General features: G+C 42.2%; 1 protein-coding gene and 1 long non-coding RNA gene across 2 annotated transcripts in view; both read right to left on the reverse strand.

The window, feature by feature from the left end:
- The window catches only part of EDAR (ectodysplasin A receptor), a 113,279-nt gene extending 111,604 nt beyond the window's left edge, over window positions 1-1,675 (reverse strand). Inside the window, exon 1 of the mRNA XM_054010704.1 lies at window positions 1,434-1,675. The gene's annotated coding sequence lies outside the window, so the exon portion shown is untranslated. The remainder of the gene's footprint in view (window positions 1-1,433) is intronic.
- A 3,685-nt stretch (window positions 1,676-5,360) lies between these two features.
- Window positions 5,361-10,776, reverse strand: LOC128827034 (uncharacterized). The gene is made up of 2 exons (XR_008442928.1): window positions 10,421-10,776; window positions 5,361-7,709 (listed from the first exon to the last, which is right to left on the reverse strand). It is a non-coding gene; the product is annotated as an uncharacterized LOC128827034 (long non-coding RNA).
- Between the last annotated feature and the right edge of the window lie 10,494 nt (window positions 10,777-21,270).

Here is a 21,270-nt window from a genome sequence, read left to right on the forward strand (position 1 = left end):
AAAAGTAATGTATTTACCTATGTACTCTAAAGTGTAAATGTACATGTCCTGAGGGAATAATCACAAACATTAACATTTAATAATTATTTTCTTCTTGGTGGCTTTATTAATTCAGTATTCCAAAACCAAAGTTGCTTTTGACTTTAAGCTACATTAAATGACAGCGAAGAAAGAGAAATTGAGTATGCCAGCCTGATCTTAGTCATTTGAACTGACTTCCTCTTGTCCAGTAAAGCCAATGTCCTTTCTAAATGTTATGATATTCCATGATTTGGCCTCTATCAATATCTCTGACATGGACATATTTCCAGACCTATAGCTGGATACTGTAATATCCATCACTATTTTTTTCTTCTTTTGGTGAAAAGGGGGACTAGCACCATTAGGCCCAGTCCAATAGCTTTTGCTCCAGGTAGTGACAATTGTAAGATTAAGTCCTGGTATTGTACTTTTTCTTTGGCATAAAAATTGACACTCTGGGTCAGATCCCCAGCTGCTGTGGATCAACACAGCTCCATTCACTTCAGTGGTGTAAATTGGGGTAGCACCCCTGACTTTTATGGAGTGACACCCGTTTACACCAGCTGAGGATCTGGCTCTTTATCTTACAGAACATGGAACACAAATGATATCCAGCACCTGGTCGTGCAATTTCCAAAGATTCAGAGTCTGCAAAAATTAAAACTAATTTCCCCTTTAGCTTACAGAGTTCCCGTGCATTTTTCTAATCTACTACAACAGTTAGTGGTTAAACTGTATGCTTGTGGCTCTGGTACAGTACCATGGTTTGCTCTTCTGTACAGGACTTGGGCTCCACAGAGCTCGATTTTAGCAGGACTGAGGAACCTCTCTGCTGGAAACAAAACTCAGCATGCTCCTAAACTTGTATTTACAGGTACATAATTCCCCACATTCATTCAGCCTCATCCCCCAGCTGGTGCACTGAAATCTTGCAGTAACATTCTTTGTTCAGAATGGCACAGAAATATTGTAAGGGTGTAGAGGCTACATTTGAATGCTGGGTTGTGAAATAACAATCCAGACAAAGTATTCTTCCTCTCAAATGAAGTCACGCTATGCTGAACACCTCCAAAGAAGTTTGTGGGCTAATGGGGGCATTGGTACTTTCACTAATCAACATATCTGAAACAAGTTTAACACAAGGAAACTTGGCTTCTTTAATTAAATGTGCAACTAAGCAAGCACTCCGTTTACTCTCTAATGTGTGCAGAAATAACAAAGAAAAGCTCTTTGGCATTAATGCCCTAAGCAAAGATGCATGCTGAAAGGTAGTGCTTGTTCAAACTAAACCTAATAATGACACACTTTTCAGAAATATTTTTTGACTGTTATCTCATGACAGTTGCGTTTCTGCCTTGAACAATATCTAGTTTTTAAAAAAAGAGAGAAAATGTATTATAAAAAAATCTTACCTGATGCAGATGTAAGTAACAAAACCAAAATCCAGCCAGGAGATCCGTCTGTGAATAAAGCTCTAGCAATATCCAATCCAAATAAGGCAAGAGGTTTTCACAGGTGGCAAGGGTCGTTCTCAGCCAGATGTTGCATGGTACATTTGTGGAGAATTTGTCACGAGTATCCACAGATCCACTCCAGTGTGCTGAGGTGCAGTATAAACCTTCACGCACTTGCCGTCTCAGAGGACTTCCCAATAACTTTTCCTTTGCTGCTTTCTCTTTAGCTTCAGAGTTTTGAAAACTACAGTGAATGGAAAAGGGGCTTTCTCTCTGTGGAAACTCACCTGCACCACCTAGAGGTGTACCACAGGATTAGAAAAGCCAAGCAGTTATCCTACGCAGATCTGACACCTGCTCTTTTCCAATTCATCCCATGACTATTTATAGAGCTTATATACTACTTTCAGTTTTTTTACTCTTGTTTATATGGACATAATTCACTTAAAGATTCTTTGCCTGTTTGTTAACAGATATGGAGAGCCAAAACATGAGCTATAACACAAGAACCCAAATTTTTATGTATCAGAGGGGTAGCTGTGTTAGTCTGTATCCACAAAAACAACGAGGAGTCCGGTGGCACCTTAAAGACTAACAGATTTATTTGGGCATAAGCTTTCATGGGTAAAAAACCTCACTTCTTCAGATGCATGAAGTGAAAATTACAGATGCAGGCATTATATTACTGACACATGAAGAGAAGGGAGTTATCTCACAAGTGGAGAACCAGTGTTGACAGAGCCAATTCAATCAGGGTGGATGTAGTCCACTCCCAATAATTGATGAGGAGGTGTCAATTCCAGGAGAGGTAAAGTTGCTTTTGTACTGAGCCAGCCGCTCCCAGGCCCTATTCAAGCCCAAATTAATGGTGTTAAATTTACAAATGAATTTTAGTTCTGCAGTTTCTCTTTGAAGTCTGTTTCTGAAGTTTTTTTGTTCAAGTATGGCTACTTTTAAATCTGTTATAGAATGTCCAGGAAGACTGAAGTGTTCTCCTACTGGCTTTTGTATGTTACCATAAATTGGTGGTGTCTCTAAGATAGCTAGGAGTGCTGGTAGCATAGGGTCTGAGGAGAGAGTACAAATAGGCAGATAATCCTGCTGTACGAGTGCCAATGCCTGAGATGATGGGGCGTCCAGGGTTTCCAGGTTTATGGATCTTGGGTAGCAGAAGAATACCCCTGGTCGGGGTTCTGGGTATCTGTGTAGATTTGTTCCTGTGCTATAGCAGGGAGTTTCTTGAGCAGATGGTGTAGTTTCTTTTGGTATTCCTCAGTGGGATCGGAGGATAGTGGCCTGTAGAATGTGGTATTGGAGAGTTGGCTGGCAGCCTCCTGTTCATAATCTGACCTGTTCATTATGACTACAGCACCTCCTTTGTCAAGGCCTTTAATTATAATGTCAGAGTTGTTTCTGAGGCTGTGGATGGCATTGCGTTCTGTACGGCTGAGGTTATGGGGCAAGTGATGCTGTTTTTTCACAATTTCCACCTGTGCTCGTCTGTGGAAGTACTCTATGTAGAAGTCCAGTCTGTCATTTCGACCATCAGGAGGAGTCCATGCAGAATTCTTCTTCTTGTAGTGTTGGTAGGAGGGTTCCTGTGGATCAGTGCACTTTTCAGTGGTGTGTTGAAAATATTCCTTGAGTTGGAGATGACAAAAGTAGGCTTCCAGATCACTGCAGAACTGTATCATGTTCGTGAGGGTGGTGGGGCTGAAAGAAAGTCACCGAGATAGGACAGACTCTTCCACCGGGTTAAGTGTGTGGTTGGATAGATTAACAATATCGTTGGGTGAGTTAAGGGTACCACTGTTGTAACTCCCTATGGTATGTAGGAGTTTAGATAGTTTACTGTCCTTTTTCCTTTGTAGAGAAGTGAAGTGTGTGTTGTAAATGGCTTGTTACAGGTGAGTGCAGTCACCCCTGGGCTATTGGCTAGGCTGGGTGGATGTGTGTCCCATGTTCTCTCTCTCTCTCTCATATATATATATATATATATATATAAATGTTTTTTACAAAAAAAACCTCACAAGCTTATGGTTTCATTCCACATTGGAACAAACAAATTTTGAAGCCTCAAACATTTTTTGCTGAATAGAAAAGTTGTTTTTCTGGCCAGCCATACAGTTAATCCCAAATGCAGGTAAGTCCGATAAAGAAGAATAGCTTAGTATTATGAAAACCTCCATTTACATCCAATATCTAATATCGAAATTTGGCAGCACTGGGTGGTTCAGTGAAGAATATTTCTCGGGCAGGGGAATTCAAAAAGCATTTAAGCTCCAATGGAGTTTTGTAAATTCCAGGTTCATAAGATTAGGTTTCTACTGCATTAAATTGGAAAAACTCAGCAGCTGGGCTGAGCACCAAACTCATGGGCTAGGATTACATCCAAAACGTGCATGTGCATTTGTTGGCATCAAAAACTTGTGTGCATATGGCACCATCACTTGCCTCACCTTGTCAGCCTCCTGTTTGTGAGTTGGTATGAAATTGTCATTCAAGATTGTTTTATATTTTTAAGGATCCTTTTAAATAAAGTGGCTGTCACTCCTAAGAAGCAGTGACCCCACAGGAGTACCACTTATGGCTGTACATTCACATGCAGAGAAGAAAAGCTCATAGCTGCCAGTACCCAGCCTGGCTGGGATTGTCACTGGCTTACCACTTCCATTCTGCTTGGCACTAGTCCTTGCCAAAGTCCTAGGATGAGAGACAGGGCTGTCTGACCTCCTGACTGCTCAGTGGCACCCTGTCCCAACTGCCACTGTCAGCTGTAGGCAATTGAATCTCAGCTCCATTCCCCTGCTGAGCTGAGCAGATGAATAATAGGGACCGAGCTGGGAGCCACAGCGGAGAACAGTAGCTCTTAGAGAGCAAAGAAGGGGGCTGAGCAATCAGAAGAAGATGAGCTGAGACTGCTACAGACAAAAAGAGGAGTGCAGGATTGGAGAACCTCGAAGCGTGAAGGGCAGCAGAGGACACTGGGGAAAAGAACTGTGCAGGGGAGAGATGGGAAACAACCTTTTCCCAAGTGTGTTTATTTCATTTAGCTTAGCGACAAGACTGATGGAAAAAATAACAAAGGGTTGTTCACAATATTCTAGTTAAAAATAGAAATTATTATTACAGGTACTTTTTCAAGCTGTGGAAACTATAGAGTATAATTAGGACACATACTATATGTGCTTTCTACAAGTGACCTGAACTCCCCCTTTAGTTCAGTGCATGTGAAGAAAATATTTTCTATTGGTTATGGTGCCTAATGATCTTTCACCTCTGGTTCTCACACTGAACCGCAGGATGGAAAGGGGATACTTTGGGGCACCAAGGACAGAGTGGGTACACTTGGACAGGGGAAGGGAAAGGATGGCCGTGGCAAGGGTGGTATAAAGAAACTCCAAGCTGTAACCTTACATAGCCTCAAGCATTTTGATTGTGCAGTGTCGGAGAAAAACTGAGTTCTCACTATTTGTTTTGGTACAGCAAGTCAGATGCTTTATTAACTCTCACATGTGCAGAGGGAGAGCTGAACAGGTCTCTCCACAGGTAAACAATTACAGCAAGCATTTATACCTTTTGTTACAGACAATAATGAGCAACAGTTGCATTTTGTTTATACATAGGTCATTCTGATATCTTGTTTTGCTCACTAATGTAGACTCTTAGTCTACATTCCATATTATCTACACAAGGTCGCAGCAACTTCTCACACAGTTCTTTCCCACTTGCCTCACACATTCCTCGCTTCTACAAATCTCGCGTTATTAGGGTTACAGTTAGCCTAACTCTTGCTAACGAACTGTCATGCATTGCATCCCCTTCCTGTCAGTTCTTTCTCTGCTTCCACAACCCTCCCTTTTGTACTACTAGTACAACAAACATTTTCAAATCTCTATTTGCATTAAATCTCGGAATTCAGATTCTACATCAGATGCTTCAACCTTAGGGGTTTTGATTGGATGTAATGACAATGCATGATGAGCATGGACATGAAAGGTATTACTATTATTACGTCCTTTACAACAACAATAACATACTCCTGCACAACACAAGCAATAAGATTCCCATAGCAATAATATGATGGGGTTGTTGTACAATCTTAGTCATATAACACAATACATCATACTTAGTACATAAGGTGGATACTCTATAAGCTGTCTGAAAGGCATACTTTTTAACTTGATACATATTTTGAAGCATGTGAATTTGCCCTTGTACTTCAGAGATTTTCTGAACCTCTGGTAACAGTGAAAGCAAATTTTGAAATCTATCAGGTACTAAACTAGTCCAATTAAAGGGTATCTGGAACCTAAGGACTACTTGCAAAATTCTATCTGCAGGCCAGTAAATAATATGATTGTCTGCAGTGGTAATGAGATTAAAATGTATGTCTTGCAATATGGTGGCTTTAACATACACACAGCTATCATTAGCTTAAAAAAATAAGTGTCCTGTCAGGGTAGTTCCTTGTCCCCTACCCTCCTAGCAAACGTAGTCATGAAGAGTAACAACTTCTCCTGGCTTCAGTTTACGGATACACTGAAGCTGTGGGGGTTGTAACGGCCAAAATGTCCATTGACTCCCTAACCCCATCCAAATGTCAGATGTAATCCCAGGAGCACTGACTAAAAATCGATTGGGCATACCAGGAGGTCTAATTTCCCAGATGTCTCGGTGAATTACCCAATCCCACATGCATCCTCCCCCATGGACCCGGCAGGATTCGGTATGTGGGAGCCCACACCCCCTGAACCGGTCCATATGCTTGGAAGGAGCACTGAGAACGTCCACACTTCCACCCAGAAAGTTTCCAAGTGTGTCTCCATGGCCACAGATCAGATGGTACTCCTGATGTGTCTGTAAGGGCAGTGGGCCAAGCCTGATGCTCTAGATCATTCCGAATGGCCATTAGCTGGTCATTCAGGAAATCCTGAATTTCTGAGCATGCTAGATCCCACTGCAATGCCTTCCCAGCCTCAGTGATATTCAATACCATCTCTGTCAGCAACTTCTGGGTCATTGAACTAAGGGCGGAAATAACATGTAACACACCAACTCCAGCCTGTACCTGGGTTAGTTGTGCTCCAGAAACAAGGCCAATGGCCTTCTCTAGTTGCCCCAATTTCTCATCATGTTCTTGGTTCTTAAAAATATTCCAAACTGCTGCTGCATTATTGGCCCCATCCCAAAGGGATCCGGTCAAGTCTCTCTTCTTTCTAGAGGAAATAACCCAAGCCCTCTGTTGTGCTAATCTAATGGCAGCCCCCTGTGAACAATTATAAATTCTTGGGGTTCACTGGTAGTGATATCATATACTTTTATCTCCACTGATCCATTCAATTGTTCGCTTATATGGGATATCCTGAACCTTAAAAATATATTTTTTCAAACAATATTTAAATAAATCACTAAAGTGTGAAGGCCTTAGTCATTGGTTTTATCAAATATATGGCATTGTCTGTATTTGGATGTGTTACAGGGGTAATAGTGTAATGGAGGAGATGGCAGGGGCAATGGCAACAAGGTGCCTTTGGTACTTATCATTTAAAATCCAATTAGGGAGGGCAATACATGCTGAAGGACTTATCCAAAACACAGGGCGCAGCCTGTAGAATAAACCCCAAAATCCAATCAATACCACGTTCCCAAGCATGGGTCCCACAAGTTTCTTCCTGCCAGTGTATAATTCTTTGTTTCTTCACCAGGGTCAGTTCTTAATGTCTCTTGTAGTCAGGAATCCCTGGACTTTGTGGTTTCAATGAAGTAAGTGTTCCTTCTTCTCTTTTCCTGAAACAGTGTGGTTTAGCATCATACAGGGGAGAGGTTACTAGCACATCACCCTGTAATGGTTTTGCTTCTTCTAGAAAAATCCAGAGGCACAGTAGGTCTGTCAGTGGACAAGGGAGAGGTTACTAGCACTTCACCTTGTCTTTTTTTTTTTTCTTTCTTTCTTTTTCCTGCTGTCCAGAAGACACAGCAGAGCTAGAAGGAGAAATAGGCTTATCAGTCGGAGAGTCCTCCCGAGGTGGAGGGGTCTTTTTACAGTGAGAAGCATGGGTCCAGGCAGGTAGTCCTTGGCACTTCATAGTGGTGGTGGTTAACAGGACTTGGAAAGGGCCTTTCCAGTGTGGAGCCAAAGCAGTCTTTCGTTGATGGACTTTACGTAGACTCAGTCTCCTTGTTTCAATGAATGGCAGGGCTGCTAGGGTCTTTGGGTAGCACTTCTTTTATCTGTGAGAAAAGAAACCTAACACATTTCATTAATGCCTGGCAGTGTTTTGCAGATCTCATAGTTGCTTGGGCACATTCAGGCCCCCCTTTTCTTGGCTATCAGCCAAGTCTTAGCTGTGGGCAGTGTCCTTGGATGGTGCCAGCATCTTATCTTTGGACTGAGCTTGCTAGCTATTTTTCCTCAGTTAACTCGTTCTGTTCTTTTTCCTTCTCCCCTTCTTGGCTTCTTTTAACCTACAAAGGAAACTTCCACTCTTCACTCATACACCTTTTCTCAACAATGAACACATACACATTGCCATTATACAGTACATTAGTCTTATTATTCAATGTATGCCATGTACACCCTTCCAGTAAAATAACTTTATTACAGAGCTTTGGACCAACAAACCAGGACAAGCACACCCACTTTTGAGGAGTCCACTCGGTACAACCTCAGGTGTCCAATAGCTTTCCTCCCTCCCCAGCCCTCTGGCTAGAAATCTGAGGTAGCCAGAAAGATCCCATGGGCAATATGGGGAGTGGGTTAACCTTCCAGGTCCTTGCTTCCAAAGACTGTTGGTATGCAAATTTTAACAACAATTTTTTTCAATTAAAAAATCTGGCCAATGAAGTTTCTTTTTCTTACTTAAGCAACTGTATTAGACTTTAGTATATCACATTTTCCAAGTTGAATAAAAACACGTATCTGCTTTTTGATTTAACCCTTCTATTTAATTTTGAACTAGACTGTCTTATGAAAATATTAAACCCAACAATTCTGGCCACAAGACAAACACCACAAGACAGGACAAAGAACACAAAAATAATTCCTATTGTACCAGTAAATGCATGGTACATTGAATGCTGTTCAGCTGGCATCTGTTTTCTCTGATGATCTGAAAGACAAAAGAACAGAGGTCTACCCCTTCTGGGCACTCAGTCATTGCTTAAAATATTTCCTTTATATACACACATACTCTTGTTGATTTTAGGCAAAACAGAGGAATTACCCCATATTTCCTTGTATTTGTTTCATAGGCAGCCCAGGTTTCAGTGGCTTCTACCTTATTAGTTAGAAAATTGCATTAATACAGATGCTTTCTGGCTTGCTTCCAGATCCAAAGCTATCCACAGCTTAAAAATTCTTATGTAAAAAGGGTCACAATTAACTTTCCCAGACTTTTGATTGCCTTTTACTTCTAACTCCTGCTTTCAAACACCCAGTGATCTGAAAAGAGACAACACAACCTATATTGGTAGGTTTGCATTTCTTTTACCTCTGCTACAATATACACTGCACATGTTCTGGGGAAAATGCACATCCTCTCCACAATTCAATTTCCACAACACTAGCCACATCAATTTCTACACAAGGTATAACTGTTTCTTTTGTGCTTACAAAATCTCCATGCACCCCTAGTAAAGTGACAGCTCGACCACACAGAGCCAGGGGCACTGTCCTTCTCTCTCCTTTTTACCAGATCTTTTATCTGCTATTTTGTTACCCCAAAACAAATTCAAATCTTTATTCTTTCCTGAACACTGGGTAAAAGCCATTTACTTAACATATAATTCAAAGGGCTATCCTTAGAGGGTTTTACCAGAGACCCACCCATCTGCCTGCTGATACTCTAACAGAGAATTACACAGAACAGAGGGAATTATGGCCTAATAGGATCCTATTACAGGAATTTCTACTAATATTGACCGCTACAGGGGACGGGACAGAAGGATCCCAATTCAACCTCAGAGCTTCATTGCACGCGATGGCTTCCACTCTGAGGAATTACAAATGAGAGGCTCAGTTCCGTCCACACACCTAACACCTAAATGTATAAGACAGAAATTCATTAACCGGAGTTGCCAGTAACTGTCACCAAAATATCAGGTCCACTTAGCTGAGAGCCAATAACAGCCAGACAGGGATAAGGAAGAGTTGCTTTATTCAGCAGAAGAAAGGAGAGCCTTGCACCTTGGTACAAAGACTCTGTCTTACACACATTTTACCATTTCAATTATTATCCTGGGAATTTGAAATCCCCATGCTTATAATTACTTACTCCTTTCCTTCCACTATGCCCTCAAAGTTTCCAACCTGTTCTCCAATCTCTCTATCTATTGCCTGCCCGCTTGGGCCCGATCCTGCTTTTCTCGCTGAACCGTCCCTTCCATGGGCACCAGCTTTTTCACTACCAATTTAGATAGGAGGGTGGGCTTCTCAACTAGCCCCCACCCTTCCTGGTCTCTTCTCTTAAACATTCTTACTCACAAGGCTACCCGAGTCCTCCCTCGTGAGGCTTGCCACTTGGGCAAAACGCATGACCCATTGGCATTTAACTATTCAATTTTCTCTTGTGGCAAACACACTGCTCTTACAGCATATGCAAACACAAATGGTTAAATTCTGACAAGTCCCTGAAGGACCGGTACTTGCTTAGCCAGTGCTTCCTTTTCTGCCTGGAAGTCCTGTCTCAAGGCTTGCAACATGCCCTGGGCGTAAGTTTGAGTTGCTGCCTGGTTAATGATCTATGCTCTTAATTGCTCAATTCTAGTTATCAAGTAAACAACTCTTCCCTTTTCTCCAACTTCTCTATTGCCCAGTCCTGCTACGACTGGGGTAGATCCACCTGACACCCTTCCCGGTCAGCCGGGGTGGAAAGAGGAATGCTAAATCCCTCTCCAGTTCTCAGACTTACTGCGGCTGAGAGTAGGCACACTTTCATACTCACACACGTACGTCCAGACTGGCCACGTCTGTGTATAACGTTCAGAGAAGGTGCTGTGCAATCTCCAACTTGCTTCCTCTCTTGGGAGGGCAGTTCTTTTACACCCTGAGGTCTCCTGGGGCGTCTTTTCAGTGATTCCAGTCCAGGCCGGCTGTCTGTGGCTTCTTCAGCGTCCCCAAACCACGCCGGCTCCAGGGTCGCAAAGGCAGACTGTTGGATCTCACTGGACAGTTAAGCTTTGCAAATGTAATCTCAGCACTGTAACTTGTATTGCCTTTGGTTTGACTATGTCTATATTTTTTCACAGTCAGCTGGGGCCGAAAGCAGTTTTTCTTTGTACTTAGCCTGGTCTGCATTGATTCTTGACCTTGAACACAGATTAACTTTCTCTTTATCTCTGGACCAAGCTGAATTTCAAATTAACCCGTTCCTTTCCTCAATAGACAAATTGCTCCCATTGTGTGTCAGAGGCTTTTTGGTGATTAAAAGCTCCTCTGAGATGTATGATCTTATCTAGATTGAAGGTACCTTCTAGTGGGCATTGTTTAGATGAATTTTTCACGCGTGTAATGATTTCAATTCTCTAAATACCTGCAGGTTTTAGTACCATAATGTACGTACATGAAATAAGCTGGGGTACCCTTAGTGGGTGAGAGGGAATCCTTAGACTGTCCCCCACCCATTTTCCAATCACACACACAGGGAGGAGGATGCCCTGTCCGCGCTAGCGGCACATAAACTAAGGATCTCTCCCTACAGGGTATTCACACAGGAGAGACTAACAAGGATGGCCACGACCCTCCTACACCTCCCTTCAGCAAAGAGCGTCGGCTAGTCTCAGAGAGACGGCGCCGCTTACTCTGTTACATCCAGTGAGATGATCAGACTGTCACTGGCTCACACAGAGAGGAAAAGGGGGAGGGAAGATGGGTTCACACACTCCTAGACCCAGGTAGCCTCCTCGCCGGACGATGCCAGGCCGAGTTAGCCCACCGTGGGTCGGATCTCCTAAAAGATCCTCTAGTTACCGGGCTTGCGTTAGAGTAGTTCTGGTCACGAGCCAAAAGACTTCGCAGAGTACTCTGGGCGTCTTCCGGTAACACTCAATTCACACTGGTGTACACACACACACACACACCAAGGCCTTATTCCAGGTACTATTCCCAAGTACCTCCAGGTACTATTCAAGTACCTCGATGCATCACTTGAGGCGGTAAAAACCCCTCCTGAGGCGGTAACAACCCCTCAACACAGGTGCAAACCCTATGCACCTAGCATATGCATACAGGGGGCGGCAAACAATTCCCCTATTACGCCGCTCAGCATCTGACCTTGCTGCACAGTCAATAAGTTCGGATGGCGTGAGCCCAACAGGGACAGACGGCCCCACGGACAGTCCTCCTCCGACACCCTAATAGAGATTTCAAAAGGTCTCCTACCTCTATTGTGGCGCCATGGGGTTCAAAGGGGAACGATCCGTAGCAGCTGCCGGTGCCTCTGCGGGCGTTGCCATCCCGGACGAGCCCCCAAATTGTCGGAGAAAAACTGAGTTCTCACTATTTGTTTTGGTACAGCAAGTCAGATGCTTTATTAACTCTCACATGTGCAGAGGGAGAGCTGAACAGGTCTCTCCACAGGTAAACAATTACAGCAAGCATTTATACCTTTTGTTACAGACAATAATGAGCAACAGTTGCATTTTGTTTATACATAGGTCATTCTGATATCTTGTTTTGCTCACTAATGTAGACTCTTAGTCTACATTCCATATTATCTACACAAGGTCGCAGCAACTTCTCACACAGTTCTTTCCCACTTGCCTCACACATTCCTCGCTTCTACAAATCTCGCGTTATTAGGGTTACAGTTAGCCTAACTCTTGCTAACGAACTGTCATGCATTGCATCCCCTTCCTGTCAGTTCTTTCTCTGCTTCCACAGCAGGTTTTATTATTTGTCTTTGTCTTAGGGTTCTGAGCTCTTTGGGGCAGCAGCCACCTCCTCTTGTGGGTATGTATAATGCCTCGAACATCTTGGGTGATACTGCAATATAAATAATCACCATTCCGAGCAGCACTATTTTGTGTTTTTTCATGGCAGTCAATAACCAAATAAGTCCCTCAGGCCTGCCTTTACCCTGCCTTTTGTGCTAGGCATCCTGAAACTAGAAATTCCCCACTGTTGCAATTCAGGGTTATAACTCAAAGGGCCATAAAGAGGGCCCTTGACCATGTGAGTCATTTCCCCTTTTTCAGTAGAAAACATTTCTGCCTTCTTTCTATAATACAAAAACCTTCAAGTCCTCTCTTTGTGCCAAAAATTGTGGCATCCATTTCAATGCAAAACATGTTTAATGGGGTTGGGGAGAAGAGCAGCAACAAGAATACAATTGAAGTGAAATCTGCACTTTCCTCAGTAGCAGAACTCCGAAGTACATAGGAGCGGCACTTCTGTCGGTGACCCTCCACCAGTACAGACAATGGGCCTCCTTCCCAGTGCCCCTTTGGAACTTTTCTTCCCCAGCTCCGGAATGCCTAAGGTGTGTCTGAGCAAAACTTCCTCCTGCCACACGTGCCTCATTTGGTGCACAGGTTGGCCTCATTAGAGGTTAACTGAGTATTAAATAGGAGTATACTCATACTTTGCTTCTGACCCTGCCTCATCCTCTGAACAATACTTCAGACATTTCTCTGGCTCCCTAATTCTGGTGCAATACAATCCACCTTTCCTCCACAGCCAGCTCCCTCCCCCTACCTACCTGCCTTCTGGCTACTAACCCACCTGCTTCTCCGCTTCACAGGTTCTTACCCCAAACTTTGTGACCACTCTGTTTCCTCACACCTCACACCTGTCTCATGCTTTTCATTAGGACTGAGGTACAATATTTGGGAGGTATCTTGCATAAGGAATACATGCTGGGGATTGGGAAGAGTTTATAACAGTGAGGAGGATTAGGGCTCATTCAAGAAAAGACCACCTACCTGCTGGAAATTCTCCCAGTTTTCCAGGCTAGTGTCTCTTCCTGACTCCTTCAAAACTCTGAAGTTTGTATGTGCCTATGAACTCAACCAGACAACTAAGGATGAGCGAAAAACTGCATGTTTGGAGACCCTTTCCAAATTGTAACACACCTGGGTCAGCCTAGTCCAGGGGTCGGCAACCTTTGGCACGCGTCTCGCCAGGGTAAGCACCCTGGCAGGACGGGCTGGTTTGTTTACCTGCCGCATCTGCAGGTTCGGCCGATCGCGGCTCCCACTGGCTGCGGTTCGCCACTCCAGGCCAATGGGGGTGGTGGGAAGCGGCAGCCAGCACATCCCTAGGCCCATCTCTGAATCTCTACAGCTCAAATGTTTTAATAGTGAGGGTAATTAACCATTGGAATCATTTACCAAGGTCTGTGGGGGAGTCTCCATCATTGGCAATTTAAATGAAGATTGGATGTTTTTCTAAAAGCTCCACTCTTGTTCAAAGAGGAATTTTTTCAGAGAAGTCCTATGGTCTGTATTATGCAGCAGTTCAAACTAAATTATCACAGTGGTCCCTTCTGGCCTTCAAATCTATGAAAAAACCATAAGAGGAACCTTATCTCAAGCAATTTTATCAATGGCTGATTTCAAATGCTTTAGAAACTCAATTATCTGAATCACATTTTATCTGAAACTCTGTTATTCAAAACAATATCCTCATGGTCCTCACACACCCTGATATTATGGTGATGAGAGTCATATAATTACTTGGATAGATATAAATTTTCAGATAACAGAGGGTTTCAGAAAAGTGATTTTAGATAACTATGAATGGCGGAGGAACTTGGGGAAGCCTAAGAGCAAAACGCAAGTGTAGAGTGGGACATCGTAGCTAAGTTGTGTTTAGTTTGGATTAGCTAAAGCACTTTAAGAGGCCTGCTTCGGCATCACTAAAGTCAATTGGAGTTTCGCCACTGACATCAATGAGGCAGGGTCAGATACTAGGTACAGCTGTTAAAGCTCTTTAATGCTGGACCGCCATTAAAGCACCTGAACTAGAGCTCATTGGATGCTTACCATGCTGTCTTGCGCAAAAACTGTGTTTCTGTCTGAGTTTGGAGTTTCACTATTTCTGTGTCTTTGTTGGTCTGTATGGTTTTAGAGTTATGTACGTTACAATTTTTTCACTCGTCGCTATTCCTTGTCACTTCCTGTCTGTTGGTATTTCTGTAGTTGCTATTGTAAAATTATTTGCTTAACCAAATAATTGTCTTTATGTCTCTTAGTTTTGTTCTTTGGTACATTACTGTATGTACTGGTGCTTTTTCTTCTCATTATCATTTCTATAAAACATCCAGTACTTTATACTGGTACAGTTTTATTTTATTTTATTTTATTTTATTTTTTAGCTTGGGAGAAGGATCATTACTTTTAGATTAATTATTTCATATTCCAAACTTTCATAGTAGCATGAAAATTAGGATCCCAATAAGCATTTTCCTTCCAGAAAGAGTTGTGCCAATTTATTACGATCACCTCTGTTTCCTCCTGAAATTCTTCTAATTGCATTGTTCATTGAGGGTGTTTATCCTGATTCCATACCTGCATCTTCCTATCTATTAGAATTTTGTGTCAAGTGTATATGTTGCTAGGTTGACTCTTATGGGTTTTGTATTCTTGTCTTCATCTTTGCCTTTCTTGCCACTATTAGTAACTTCCAGAACTTTTCTCACTTTTACAGATCTAGTAGTCATCTGGCATAGCAGATGCCAATTTCAGACAGTATATATATTGTGCTCTCCTTTAAACCTGTGTGAAGATGTACATGTGTTTGATATGGTTTATATATGTTTAAGTAAGTAAAAAGAACACATGGCAGGGTGGTGTGGTCACAAAAATATTCTAACAAAAGATTAAAAGCTTCATATTTCAAATATAGTTAAAATGTTAAGTTGGAGAAACAGGCAAGATTCTTTTTAGCACTTTTCTGGCTGAGCTCACTGGCGATTTTATTAATGCATTGCAGAATAATGGACTCACCTTTGTTCCAAGGAGCTTAAGGCCAGACTTTTCAGAACCATTTTTGTCTTGGACAAGTTTATATGAAAGATAGACGCTGCACACTGATAAACTTTGAGTGTTTTGAGGACAGAGAGCAAATATGAGATCAGCCCTCCTCATCTTGTTGATTTTGCACAAAATGTCAGCATCTGCTTAAGTATGAACATTGCCCCATCTTGTAAATAAACTGATAATTATTTTTGTAATCATTCTGAAAGCATGACATTTATTTTTATATAAAAGTTCCTGGAAGAGCTCATGGAATCACTTTATGAACCAAGTTATCAAGCCACTAAAATATATTCACTCATTTCTGGTGCATTGTAAGGCCTAAGACCCTTGTTTTTATACCTCTTTAAGACCACATAAGGCAGCATGTTATACCACCAGTAATTTTTAATTTTTAATGAATGAATCCATTACAGTTTTTCTTCAATAATTGGATGTACAATTAGCTTTAATGGAGAAATCTGCATGTGGGCTAGAAAAAGTGATAACTATCCAGGCCTCTAATGCTGATTTCTTAGAGCAGGACCAGGTGGGGATCTCCATGGTTCCATAGAATGGAATTTATGAAGCATTAATGAGTTTAGCTTCAATATCCCTGTGAAATTAGGTGGCATTATTACCTCCATTTTACACATGGGGAACTGAAGCACACAGAGAGAGAGAGATTAAGGTCAAAAGTGTCTAGAGTTTTGTGCCCAATTTGAGAGGACTCAGCCTGATTTTGTCAGAGTACTTAGCATTATATAGGATGCCATATTCTTAAGTACAACTCCCATTGACTTCAGTTGCAGCTGTGAGTGCTCAGCACTTCTGCATATAAAGCCCCGTGTGACTCATGCTGAGCACCCAGAAAATGAGAAACTCATGGTGGCATTTGTCCAGCTGGAAAGGGGGACCACCATGCTGGTAAATGGCTGAATGGCTCCTGCCCTCATGATTATCTGAACTCCCAATTATCCCAATTAAATCCGTGTCCCACCTGCTATTCGGATAACCAGGAGTACACTGTATCTTGAAAATAATAGAACAGCTCATATGCATGCCTGTCCTACCAGGTGTCACTCATCTTCCACACGGAGACCCTGTAAGGTTTCAAAATTCTTCAAAACTTTTCAGCAGGGTCTGCCTCTCTTGGTTACAGTGCCATGTCAGTTCTTGGATTGGGTGAGAGTGACCCCCGCCACCCCAAGGCAGGCTGGTCACTTTCTACAATTCTCAGTTCTTGGTCTGGTAGCCTTCCTCAACCGCTTCAAACCAGGAGATACAATTGCCCCCAGGCAGATAGTGTTTCTCTAGGCATATTTACCTACCTAGCACATTGCATTAATTATTTCTCAGTAACTTTAGTTCCTGCAGGAAACTCCAGGAACTTCCCCATGGAGCCAAAATAGAAACACTAGCTCATAAAGATACATACGACACTTATAAAGCTGAGACCATAGTCTTTGCTTATTTCACAGTTCTATAACTCATTTCACAGGCTGATACTTCCTGATAGTTTATTCATGCTGATATCACGTCGCTCCCTGCCCCTCCCCCACCCCCCAGTCACTGCATTGCTTATCTTGTTTAAAAAAATAATTAACCTCTTCCCTCTGGCAGGTAGCAATACAAGAGGAGAAACTGAAAGAAACCAGAACTTTTCATTGGTCTGTAATATCTGTCACAGGGACAATTCAGGGTGCATGGACAACGTGCCTCAGGCAGTAAAGGAGTATTTACCTGATGCTTTTATACAATGGGAATAATCTGTTTCTCTGTAATCACCAACACTGTAAGAAATTTCTTGCACTGTTAAATCTACAAAGCAGTAGGTAACTTCTGTATCCTCTTCAGATAGCAATTGGACAGCACTATACTCTCCTGCTACATAATTAGTGATCATGGCTTGATTTTTATTTAATTTTACAATGTAAACTAGACATGACTAGCACTGGGTTTATAAATTATAGGTGATCCAGGGTACCATGGTCAAACCTAAAGCCTAATTTAAACTGTGTACACAGAACATAACACTACAGGTAACACTGTGTCTAAACTACAAGCAGTTTTTGACCACATTGGTGACACACTTAAATTACAGAAAAATCAGAGATGCCTAAGGCATGTCTGGTCAGAGCAAACATCTAGAGCTAATGGAATATTATATTCCATTTGCTATTCAGTTGACATCTATGGCATTTCTTCTTTACAATGACAGGAGATTTTAAATTCAGATTCCTTAAATTCATTTACACTTCCATTAGTCCCAATAACTTAATACAAACTTCCTAGGCTAAATATGTATCAAATGTAAGGGGGAAATTCTAGGATGTTTTCCAGATATTAATATACTTTGGCATGCAGCACATTTATTAAAGATATTGTTCTGAAATTCAATTTTGTTTATAACACCTTTGCTAGCAGATTATTTGCAGTGAATCTAGATGGTTTGCAGATTTGATGAATATTTTAATATGGTATCATGTCACCTGTACGTATGAGTTTGGTATACTACTAACTTTCAGGATGCATAATAAATTCAAGCTGTCAGCATGGTATATGAACAAACTCAGCTTTGTAATAATACTTTCTATGAGCATAGACAGTTTTAGGTCGGAAGGAAGTCAGGAGGCCCAGTCTGTTCTCCAAATATACTTTTTGTTCTCCTTTTAAAAGTGAACTGAAAGGCTGCTTAGTTGCCAAGAGCAAAGTTCTGGGTTCTCAGTTTGTCCTACAACAGCTGATATCACTAACACCAAAAACGAGGTTGATGATAATGCTTTAGATATTAGTGATGTCCACAGAAGGTGGAGGAGACTAAGAACACTGGACTCAGGTTTTGGCAAGAGCAAACTATTTTGTTTTAAATTTCATTTAGTCCTCGGTGCATTTTCTGTCACTGACTTGGCTCTTAATCGGTTTGGGCTAGATTGTGCAACCCATTACTCCTGCTGCTGAGCATTTACTCATGCAAGTAGTCCCAATGAAGTCAAGGGAACTACTTGTCTAAGTGCTCACCAACAGGTGAAATTCACCCCTGTGAATTTCTCACCCCTGTTAGCATGAGGCCTACATCTACCTGAAATCCTATAACTCAGTGTTTCTGAGGTACAAACTGGGGTCGCTGTTGCATAGGGAAAGCCCCTGGTGGGCCGGGCTGGTTTGTTTACCTGCCCCATCCGCAGGTCTGGCTGATTGCGGCTCCCACTGGCCGCGGTTCGCCACTGCAGGCCAATGGGGGCTGCTGGAAGCGGCGGCCAGTAAGTCCCTCGGCCTGTGCCGCTTCCAGCAGCTCCCATTGGCCTGCAGCAGCAAACCGCAGCTAGTGGGAGCTGCGATCGGCCGAACCTGTGGACGGGTCAGTTAAACAAACCGTCCCGGCCCGCCAGGGGCTTTTCCTACACAAGCAGCGATCCCAGTTTGAGAAACACTGCTATAACTGAAAAGGTAGATAGGCCACACATAAAGGTTGCATGATCTAGCCTTTTCTTTGTATTTTTCTTTTGATGTAGAAAAAAACATTGTCCAAATGTGATCCTTAGTAAGCTCGCATGGGTTCGGAAGTTTGTACCTGGTGCATAGATAATACACTGGTAGACTTATTAGAGGTGTCATACATAGTTAGATTTATACACTTTACTTGTACCTGTCACTTCAATATCTGCATTTGGTGGTTTACTTCATATATTAACTGCTCTCTATGTAAATTCTAACTGAACTCCCTTTACCAGGCAGCACTTTCCCATCTTGTATTCTTTTTCCTGCTGTTTAGATGGGATCTGAGCTAAAATAGTTGTGTAGCATTTTGCAGACAATTTTTGCAGATAGCTTAGCAGCTATTTCCTTCAGAAGTGGAATACCTCAGTGAGGTCTTTCCTTTTAAACTACTCTTGATGAATATTCTTAATTTGTATTTCAGTAGTGCCTAGAGGTGTCTCCCCCCCCCCCCCCCGAAAGATCATGGATTCATTGTGCTATACAGACACAAAGTTAGAGACGGTGCCAGCTCCCAAGAGTTTACAGTCTAAATAGACAAGATAGACAACAGAGGAAAGAGAGGGATGGAGAGTGAAGTGATTAGGACTGGGAATAGAACCATGTCTTATTGGCTGGACCATAATGTGTAAAAACACCACCGTAGCTGTATATTTATGAATAAATAATCTTTACATATTTCTGTTTTCCCCATGCTAGTGCCACCTTAGTTTCTATAATACATTCAGATTATCTTCATTTGTAACTTAGCAAAGACTTCATTACTTCAGTTATTAAGGAAAGTTAATTTAAATGCTTAGCAAAGCCTGATGTGCTCTATGAGCTCCAAACTTGGGCATTAAAAGATGTTATCAGAACACACTGGTAGCCTTAATCTGAATTTACTAGATTTGTTGACTTCAGGCTAACATAAGGCCAAATTTACAAGAGTCTCCTAAACTGCATCCACAAAATTTGGATAGGTATCTACTTACATGTGTGCATTTGCATACACAAATGCATAGTTGCATTTATACTTATTTGTTCACTTGCATATTATGAATGTACCAATAGATGCATGTGCACATTTTCAGGCCATTTATTATGCTCCTTTGGAAACTCAGCCTTTAACATTAGCAAGAATGTTATATGATTTATCTCCAATGTTAAGCTCTAATGATTTTTCTATGCTATTCGTCCAGAGTATCTGAAGTGCAATGTGAGAGACTCTATGTGGCTATTTATGTGGTTCCCCATTATTGTATTATCTGGTTATCTCATAATCTTTAATGTATTTGCCATCACCTCCCCCGCATGAGATAGAGAAGTACTATTATTACTTACAGATGAGGCACTGAGTGAGGAATTCTGGGTTCTAAACATAACTGTGCCACTTGTGCGCTATGGGCTTGATCTTGTAAAGAGCTGAGCGCTATCTATATGTAAGCCCCGTGGCCTAAGGCCGTAGAGAATAAAAATATCTTTATTTTCACCTATAGGTGAAATGGGAGAAGGTGGTCTTCAGAGACGGAGCTCCAGCCCAAGCCCATAGGTCTACACAGCTATTTAAAGCATCATAACGTGAGCTCTGCAAGCCCGAGTCTGTAGACAAGGGCTCTGAGACCTGCTGCCATGAGATCCTGCTTGCTGTGTAGAGATATCTTCAAGGTCTAGAGTCCAGGGTAGCCCCACCATGTGTACAGTCCCTGAGCTGGGGACACCAGGGCTTCAAGGTTCTGTGGCTCCAGGGCAGCCCTGGCATGTGGACTGCCCTGGGGTTGGAGATCCCAGGGTTTCCATACTACTGGGCCAGCTGACTTCCCTGACTGCCTGACTCCCACAGGCAATGGAGCCATCTTCCCTGAGAGTCAGGTAGCCTGGAGAGTCAGCTAGACCAGGAGTCTGAGAGTCCTGAGGTCCCTAACTCTGAGGCAGTCAGCATGGTGGGGCTGCTATGGAGCCAGGGACCCCAGAAGCTCTGGACTAAAATCAATATGATTTTTATCCGTTTCACTGCTGCCCGCTTGTTAGGTCAGTTTCACCATGATAAGACTCATGTACATTTTAGTCAGCCCATGCTGGGGTCTCGGGGAGCATACTTCATTTTAGAAACCTATTTTTAGAAACTCTGTTTCAGTGCACCAGGAGGCTGAATTCATGGTGCATAGTCAACCTTAATTCTGGCATTTCCTAACTTTTGAGTTCATGACTTTGCAACCTTAACAGTGTTCTTTTAATGTAACATGTGTAATTAATATTTATACAGCACTAAAGATGTTTGTGGTGCTTAGTAGACATAAAAAAAAGTCCCAGTATGCAAAGTAAAAAATCTAAATTCCTCTTAATCTCTCTATTTTATCAT

Source organism: Malaclemys terrapin, chromosome 1, assembly GCF_027887155.1.
Source record: "Malaclemys terrapin pileata isolate rMalTer1 chromosome 1, rMalTer1.hap1, whole genome shotgun sequence".
Classification (NCBI taxonomy): Eukaryota; Metazoa; Chordata; order Testudines; family Emydidae; genus Malaclemys; species Malaclemys terrapin.